We start from the raw sequence: 8,872 nt of genomic DNA, 5'->3' as shown, positions 1-8,872 counted from the left end.
TCTCAGACGGCTCCCAATCTCAGCTGCCACGGCAGAGCCCGAGACCTCGTCTTCCCTTTCCACCTCCCTTTCGCTCTCCCGGCTCCGCAGCAGCCGAGGTTCTGCGAACAGCCAATGGCCCGCCGCCCCGCCTCCGGTGACGTTGGTGGGGAACTGGGCACTGCAGGCTGCAGGGCTCCAGCTGCTGGACACAGCTGCCTGTCTGCCCGTCTGCCCGTCTGCCCGGCGCAGGAGTCCAGTGGCCCAGAGCCTATCAAGTTCCACCTCTGACTTGCACATCACTGCCTGCATTTGACAGTTCGGTTCATTCTTGTTTTGCTGAAATTCTGTTTAACAGTTCACCATTTACTAAGACTTTGAAACACGGGGCAATTTTTTTTTTTTTTGGAATGTAAAGGGATCAAATCTAAACATCCAATGTTATTGTTTTATAACTAGAAAAATACCACAATTCTGACTTGGTCTGTTTTGTCACTCTTTTTGTTCCCTCCCTTACTCAGTACATGTGGCTTTGTCCATACACCTGCCAGGCTCTGTTAGTTTAAAACTCACGGCTTTTTAAAAAGTATATATTTTTTCACTCCTAAATACATTCCAACATCCTGTAGGGTCTCTCAAAACTTCTGAGAAACTAAGTGCTTTGAGAAAGGGAACCGGCAGTTAGTGAAGGCACAGCCAATGGTGACAATAATTCAGGCCCAAACTTAATCATCACTGGCTGCCAATTGTTTTATACCACTGAAAAAAAATAAAACAAGGAGCAAAAACTTCCACAACGCTCCTGTTTTGTACCTCTATCTTCCAGTTTCTCAAATATGTAGTGAGAGTGAAGAAAATTAAGTGATGGTACAAATGTTTCACTGTGAATGAAGGGCCCATCGAGACAGACACATGGAGCTCACTTGCAAACTCCTCCAGACCAGGCTGGAGAGGCCAAACAAGTTTCTTCACCCAGTGAGAAGGTGCCTCTCCCAGACAGGGAGAGACAAGTTCTGGGTGTGTCTTCCTGTGATGGCCAATTCAGGAAACCTTTGCAGGTAAAGGCAAAACTTGAGAGTTTAGTAAACTCAGGGAATAAATTCAGCCTAAGAGAGCAGACTGTCATTTTATGTGGCCTCTGAAATTCCTGGCCCCGGTAGTACTTTTGGCAGTCATGTGACTGTCCCTAACCTGATATAAAATAAAACAAATTTCCTATCAAGCCAATCTTCTTGAGGAGGTTTACAATTTAAGTGGGCCTCCCACAGTTTCCCCAATCAGCACTGATGCTGTCATCCCAGTTGGAGGGTCTTCCTGGGAGGATACACACCAGGAAAATTCAGACAGGGGACTGGTATTTGTAGCCTGTATGGGTTGCTTAAATCAGTGGTTTTAACTTTCTACACATCAGAGTCAACAGGGAAGTTTGATGTCAAGGCCCCACCCAGAGCAATTAAATTGGAATCTCTGGGGGTGGGGCTCTGGCAATTTTTTTAAACTCACAAGCGATTCCAATCTGTAGCAAGCAAGAATCACTGGCTAAGATTTAAATTACTGCCTTAGAGGAACATCTACATTGTATTTAAAAATATATATAAAAAAATGCAGTAGGGGAATAACGTGAAACATTTTGAAATACAACTTATCCTTATATATATTCTTTATATATTTGTATATTTTAATATAAATGTAGAAAATATCTGGTAATACATTAAAATTGTTTACTCAGTGAGGGAGGCTAGAAGAGTGAGGGGCTATTACTAGCTTTCTATTTGTGTCTGTATCATTTGAACAAAAGGAGTATGCATCCCATTTATGATTTAAATATATTTAGTCAAATTTTTAAAATACTTATGAATGTCATTGCAAATAACCACCATTGAAGTGGGATTCAGTTTGTTCTTTTGCAAATATTCCTCTAATATCTAACTTTTCTGAAAGGTTATTTTCATTTTGTAAAAAAAAATCGCAAAATCTTTGATTAATCCATACAGTCATTGCCAAACTTAAAGTATGTTTACTTTCTTGTAATTTCAGAAATGTATTCAATTTTTATGTAACTGTCTCCTAATTAAGTTTAAAAAAAATAATATTCAAAGTATATCATATAGATGTAAAGAAACTTCATCTTTTCCAACTGAAAATTTGTTTGTAATTAGTATTCAACACTAATAGCTTCATAACTGTCAGGACACATGGTATAAGTAGCCAGGTACCTAGGTTTGATCTGGCTTTAAATCTGAGCTCTGCGAATTTTTAGATATATAATCTTTGGTATCATCTCTAGCCCTATAGGTAAAATGAATCCAATAATATCTGCCTCAGTGTTATTAAGATTACATCAAGCCATGCAGCTAAAGTGCTTATGGCTGTAAAGCAAATAATAGTGCTTAATATGTGATAGTTATCAATTCACTGACTTCTATTTTTTCCTCTCTTGTCTTAAACATACGCGAAGATAATTAGCATAGCAGCAGAATTTATCAAAAACTACTTTTATAAAACAGTAAGCATGATTCTTCCTATGACCAATGATATTTCTTATCCAGTTATATGTGAAAGGGAAATATATTCTTTTTTTCAGGCCACTGCTTTAACATGTAACACGTAAGACAATTGCTTGTTTGCCTCAAAATATTTTACATCTACCCAGTGTTTCCAAAAGTGACACAAAAGCTGATTTTTCATGATTCATAATCAAACACCTTTTTTCTCTGTACTTATTAACAGAATGTGACTCAAGCACAGCTGATATTTCCCAGGATGAGCTTTCTGACTAACTTTTGGACCAAAAAAGAGAGGTCAACACCTCAAGCGATAAGGGCTTATTACTCGTAGATGAGGCCTGATTTTAATAACATCATCACTTTATTCTCTCTCTTTCTTCTTTCCTTAATATTTACTGAGCACTAATAAAACATTTGTATGTTAGGCACTCTTCTAAGCAGTTTATGATGAGACAGGGGGGATTGTAACGGTGGCACTGAATCTTCTATTTAGAGATTTGGATCTCTGGTTTAATTCGAATTAACAAGTGTGTTATTAATTTAGCTTGGGACTTTTTGAAAGCTTCCTTTTCTTTATTCTGCTTCCTGTACATTTACCATGCATGCCAGTGTCAATGTTTCTATTTACTTAGGTCCAGTGCTGGCCCTGTGGCTTGTGAGAGGTTCTGCATCTCTAGGAGATCCACTCCTAGTTCCAACTTAAATACATAACATATGCAAAGATTGTGATGACCAGCTTAACTGCACCTTCCCCCTTCTTCCCCACCACAACAGACAAAGCCCAAACTCAATAGAAAATTCCACTACAAGCCAAAGCAATTTACATCCTGGTTAGAAAATACCCGCGGTGCCAAAAAAAGGTATACAAGTGGATACTTTGGTCAACGTTGCTCAAGCAGTAGTTCACCATAATCATAAGTATCTGGTCACTGATGGTAAACACTTCGAACACCTCTTGTAGTTGCAGAAGTCAAACGTGACTTGTAGTCATCTTTTGCTATCGGTATATATTGAGTATTACACTTCTAAGTTTTCTTCCTTTCTTAAAAAGTGTACACATTTTTTTGGTACCCTCTGTATAAAGCTTGAGATCAGACACTCGATGCAGTAGTTTGCAGCAGACTCTGCCCAGCTGACCCTTCTGTTACTTTAATAAATCTTCCTTCTATATTTCTGACTCGTGAATTCCTTCACGACCTGCAAGCAAGCAGCCACAACAGTTTACATCTATTACCTCATTTAATCCTCTTACTAGCCCTGCGTTCAGTGTTTATTTACAAATGAGAAATTTGGCATGCAGAGATAAAGAAACCTACCTAAGATGGCACAGCTTATAGGTGACAGACCTGAGGACCCACATTCTATTGTGGACTATTCAGCATAACTTTCAATGAATTAGGAAGGTGAGTATTAAGTGACTTTTATTGGGGTAAGGTAAAACGATGCTATGACTACAACTGTCTTGTTGAGAGTAGAAATTCTATATATTTTTTAGAAGCAACAAGAATATATCAACATCATTATTACCAGTTGTAAACTTGGCCTTAATTTTATGTGTGTGCATCTCTTAAAAAGAAGAATTACATTTCCTTTCTTTTAAATCAACTGATTCACTTTCTTTCATATGGAAGAAGTTTGCTTTTTAATCTTATAAAAACCCTTGAAATGCAGTGATTACACAGAATATCAGAAAGGGAAGCTCTATAATGGCAGAGATTCGAACTGATCTCAGAGCTCTAGATATGTGTGCATCAACCCCTTCTTGGTCTTGTTTGTAATATGATGAAAAACGTTAATAAGACAGGGGCTTTGAAAAAGTGAGAAGACAGGCTCTACCTCAAGAGATGGGACCCAGCCTCTAAGGAATGACATATAATCTTGGGCTAGATGTGGAACAGGACCAATGACCAATTCCAAGTGCAGGTATTGAAGCAGGAGCCCAGCTGGGACCCCTGTAATATGAGACCTGCGGCTTGAGCTGAGAATGCCTCCAGGATGCCCTGCCCCCATGCCGACTGGCTTCACTTTTCCTTATCCTGTGTGGGTCTATTGGCTGAGCAGATCAGGCAGCATGAGCTCTGGATTCGGTTGCCCTCTGGTTTCAGTATGGCCAAGAGACTTTAAGAAAGTGATGTCTAATATTCGCTTTTAAGCTTTCTTTTTCTGTGGTGCTGCATGTCTTACAAATCAGAGCTCTCTAAACAACAGGCTATGGGTGTTCTGCAAGATAACAATATCTCGGCCCCTGGGGCTGCTGCATTGAAGCTTATCACCCACAAGGAACCCATGGAGCTGATGAGGGGGTCTGTGTTCCAGGTTTCCAAAGAACACATTGACTGGCCTGAGAGAATGTCTGTTGGGCCTTGGTGAGGAGGCTAAGCAAGCACAGTCCCAGGTCTGGTCCTAGTTCTCCCTTTTCACACATCTTGGATACTTCTCTCCATTTCCGGCTGTGGGGGACTGTTACCCTGCAAAAGGTCAGGCTGCTCACTGCTCAAAAGCCAAAACTCGACAGGCGAGACTGGTGGAAAGAAAAGTAGGTTTATTTAGAATGCCGACATTCTGAATAACCTGCTTTTCTTTCCGCCAACCATGTCTCTCAATTTTTAACTTTTGCAAGTGGCAAGCAGCCGGACCTTAGCACGATATCAGGACTGTTGTATCTTAACATAAATGTTCTGCAAGTTAGAGCTTGACATGAAAAATTGAATTAGATCCAAAATCCATTTACACTATGACAAAGAATCTCAATATTACAATACTCAGCGGACTACTAGGTTGAACCATATGCCATTGCCAGTATTCAACCAGTTTTGACATCCAAAAATAGCAATTTTCTATGGTTCATCTAATTAAAGAAAGGGCTATTAGAATCTTTAAATATAATTTCAACTCTTGCAAATTCTGGTCAAGTTGCAAAAATAGTTTCTCATTGATGGCAATTATTAAGAATTTGAGGAAATCACTATATTTATCCAAAATTTAAGGTAGCCATTTCAAACATCACATTTCATATAAAAATGACCATGGAAAGAGACTAGACGCCAACAGTCCATGTATTGTACAATTCCAGAATAGGTAAATCCATAAAGACAGAAGTAGAATAGTGGTTGTCAGGAACTGGGGAGAGAGTGGACAATGGGTGCAAGATTTCTATTTGGGGTGATAAAAATGTTCTGAAAAAGCTAGCGATAAGGTTGTACAGCTCTTCTAAAATCACTTAAGGGGGTGTTGACCTTAAAGGAATGAACTTTATGGTACATAAATTATATCTCAATAAAAAATTATATGAGAAAAAAATATTCATCAAAACAAGCAAAAGATACTCAATACAAATATTTAAATACTTTATGAGGAAATTTTATGTAAAATCATAGTTTTTAACATCTTCCTCAATACTTTAAATTTTAAAATTTATTAAAATTCTGTTATATAAAGAAAATGCAATGAAATTTTATGCCAAGCCCTGATAAAGTGAACTGGCATCTTAAGATGCTTAACCATAGAGTTGGGAGGACTATGGGTGGGGCTGGGCCCTTGTTAACTCTATAATGCTGACTTCCCAATCATCCTTATAGTAATTCTGGGAGTGGGATCATAATAAAAGGATGAGTCATCTTGAAACCAAGGTCTTTTCTTCTGCCTCCATGTGGGCTTCCGGTAGGTAGGAGCTCCGTGCAGGAGGTGTGCTTTCCGCACTGCGGTGGTGGTCTTGCTTCTTTTTCTTTTCCGGAATAAACCGTTTCTTTTGTGGATTACTTGGAGAGTTATTTTTCGCCAGCCCCATATAGACCAATTAGTTTACCTCATTGGGGTGTACAAATATTATCATTTTCTATGGTAACTTTTCAAGACATAAAAAATGACGAAAATCTGCATGTTGTACTGTTCTCCAGCCATTAATAAAAATCTTTCATGCCTACTGGCCTCTATTATTAAAGTTTGGGGAATTGGACCGGAATGTCTGCCTGAGGGAAGGTGTCCAGGGATTGCAAACTTGGAGGCCATGTGACCAGCTGGGATTGCAAATTCCAGGAGAGCACAAATTCAGGGCGAGAGATGATCAGCCACCCTTTCTCTAGGAATCTTGCAAATAAGAGGGAGTGCTGGCTGTTTTATTTAAAATTTAAAGGGTAAAGTGGCTTTAGAAGGCAGGAAGAATTTGAGATACACGGATTAGAAGTCAATCCACAATCACCAAAAAAAATTGGAGCAAAGTGAATCAAGTCTTCCGTTTCAACTCCTGCACCCAGAACGCCCTATATCTCTGCTTATTCAGTCACTTACTCATTTCACAGAATTAATGGCGCACCTAATATGTGGCAGGTACCATTCCGGGTACAAGGAATACAGGAGTAAAGAAAGCAAACAAAAAACCCTCACTGGATGGGTATAAATTATTTAATATGTCAGAGTCTTTGCAAGGTCAAATGCTCCCCTTATAAGGAAAATGAGGAGGAACTGAGCTCCACTCCACAATTTGCAGAAATGTTATTGTTCTGCAGTAATGGGGTCAGGCTGGGGGTCCTGAGCTTTTCAGAAGAGCCTGACCTGAGCAGGCTGACGAGCAGAACCCCAGCTGCTCTATTTTTGGTCTGACAGATAATACATGATTTCACTGGTGATAGGAAGAGACAGTCTTCCATTAATTTAGGTGTTGCATTAAGCCTCGTGCAAGTTTCCATGCTGAATGTAGTGACATTCCTGCCATCTACAGGGTGAAGTGCTAAATCTCTTGAGTGATTTTGCTGATGGAGTTATCTCTATTAACCAGGAAAAGTCACAATAGAAAGTCAACATGACCAGGGAGGGGCACACAGCGGACCTCAAAGGTGATGAGGATGTTCTGTTATTTCCTAAGCTCGATGGTGGTGTATTAAGATTTTCCAGAGAAACAGAACCAATACCATGTATATAAATAAAGAGAGAGAGAAAGAGAGAGGGATTGAGAGATTTTAAGGAATTGGCTCACCGGATTGTGGGGACTGGCAAATGCAAAACCTGCAGGGTGGGCCAACAGGCTGGAGACCCAGGGAAGAGCGGACGTTGTAGTTTGCGACTAAAGGCAGTCCGCTGACTGAATTCTCCTTTTGGAGGTTAGTCTTTTTCGATTAAGGCTCCCAAGGTATTGGATGAGCCCACCCACATTATGGAGGTTGATTTAAGTTAATCTCGCCTAAAAAATGACCTTTACAGAAACATCCAGAATAGTGTTTGATCAACTATCTGCGTACTGTGGCCAACCAAGCTGACACATAAAATTAACCATCACAGGTGGGTATATGGGTTGCTTTCAAACTGTTAATATACATTAAAAATTAAAACAAAGTCAGTATCTTCTTTTCTCTTCGAGGTTGAGATTATAATTTGGAATACACTCTCCCAAGGTTGGCCAAGACAGTTGTGAAAGCCCCTACAAGCAAATAAAGCCCCTACAAGCAAATAATAAAATAGACTTAAAAAGAGAGCACGGAGTGCCAAGCTCGACCAAACAAAGGCCTTTTGGAATGGAAGGGACTCAAATATGTAAACAAATGCTTCCAAAACTAAATGGCAACGGGAGGCAGGTTTTTCCCGTTCTCACAGGCTTGGTCCTGGCCCACATTATCTTGTCCCATCAATAAGCTCCCAACTGGAAGTTTGGGGCTTTTGCTGAAATGTTAGTTGAGACCTGGAGGGAAGAATCTAGAAAATATTCTAACAATTGCCTTTGTCTATCTGACAAGCAAAATTGAGAAGCAGAAAAGAAAGCTGGCTAGCCGCCTGCTGTGCCTAAAGCCACTCCTGCAGGTACATGCTGGCGTTGGCTATTCCTCTGAACACTGTTATTGCTTGAGTCTACCCAGGGTATAATGTTTAATGTGGAGACGAATTTGGACCATCTGTCATCTAGGAGACACACTTACTGAACCCACAGTGAGAGTAGAGCAAGACAAATATTTATTTCTCTGTTTACCGAAATGTTTCTTAACATTTATGTTTGTTGGTGTTCCATAAATCAAATTTTATTTCAAATGCCCTAGAGAAGTTCATTATCAAAGGAGCCTGGTAATGAATCTTTTTACAATGTTAAATTTTGTGATGTTTCTTTCCTTGAAGGGGGAACGAGTGATGTGCGGTATGCTATACAGGCCTGTTAGGCTCTGAGTAGTCCTTCATCTGGTCCCTCAATGGGTTATGACTGTTTGCATAAAATCCATTTGCTGTCATTGGTATAGGGCTTCTATAAGAATTCTTACAGAGGGCCGGCCGAGTGGCGCGATGGTTAAGAACTCGCTTAGGATGCCAGAGGGCACCGGTTCGGATCCCACATATGAGGGCCAGTGACACTGCCCTCCACAGCTAAGATGCTGAACAACAGCTCAACCTGGAGCTGGGCTGCCATG

At 40.1% G+C, this 8,872-nt stretch overlaps 1 protein-coding gene across 1 annotated transcript in view; it reads right to left on the bottom strand.

Annotated features, from left to right (window-relative positions):
• Positions 1 to 8,872, bottom strand: part of ATP10D (ATPase phospholipid transporting 10D (putative)) — a 129,870-nt gene that overhangs the window by 112,319 nt on the left and 8,679 nt on the right. The window lies entirely within an intron of this gene.

The sequence above is a fragment of the Hipposideros armiger genome, unplaced genomic scaffold (genome assembly GCF_001890085.2).
Source record: "Hipposideros armiger isolate ML-2016 unplaced genomic scaffold, ASM189008v1 scaffold_452, whole genome shotgun sequence".
Classification (NCBI taxonomy): domain Eukaryota; kingdom Metazoa; phylum Chordata; class Mammalia; order Chiroptera; family Hipposideridae; genus Hipposideros; species Hipposideros armiger.
Note: the sequence above shows the minus strand (reverse complement) of the source record. Positions and strands in the feature narration are given on the sequence as shown.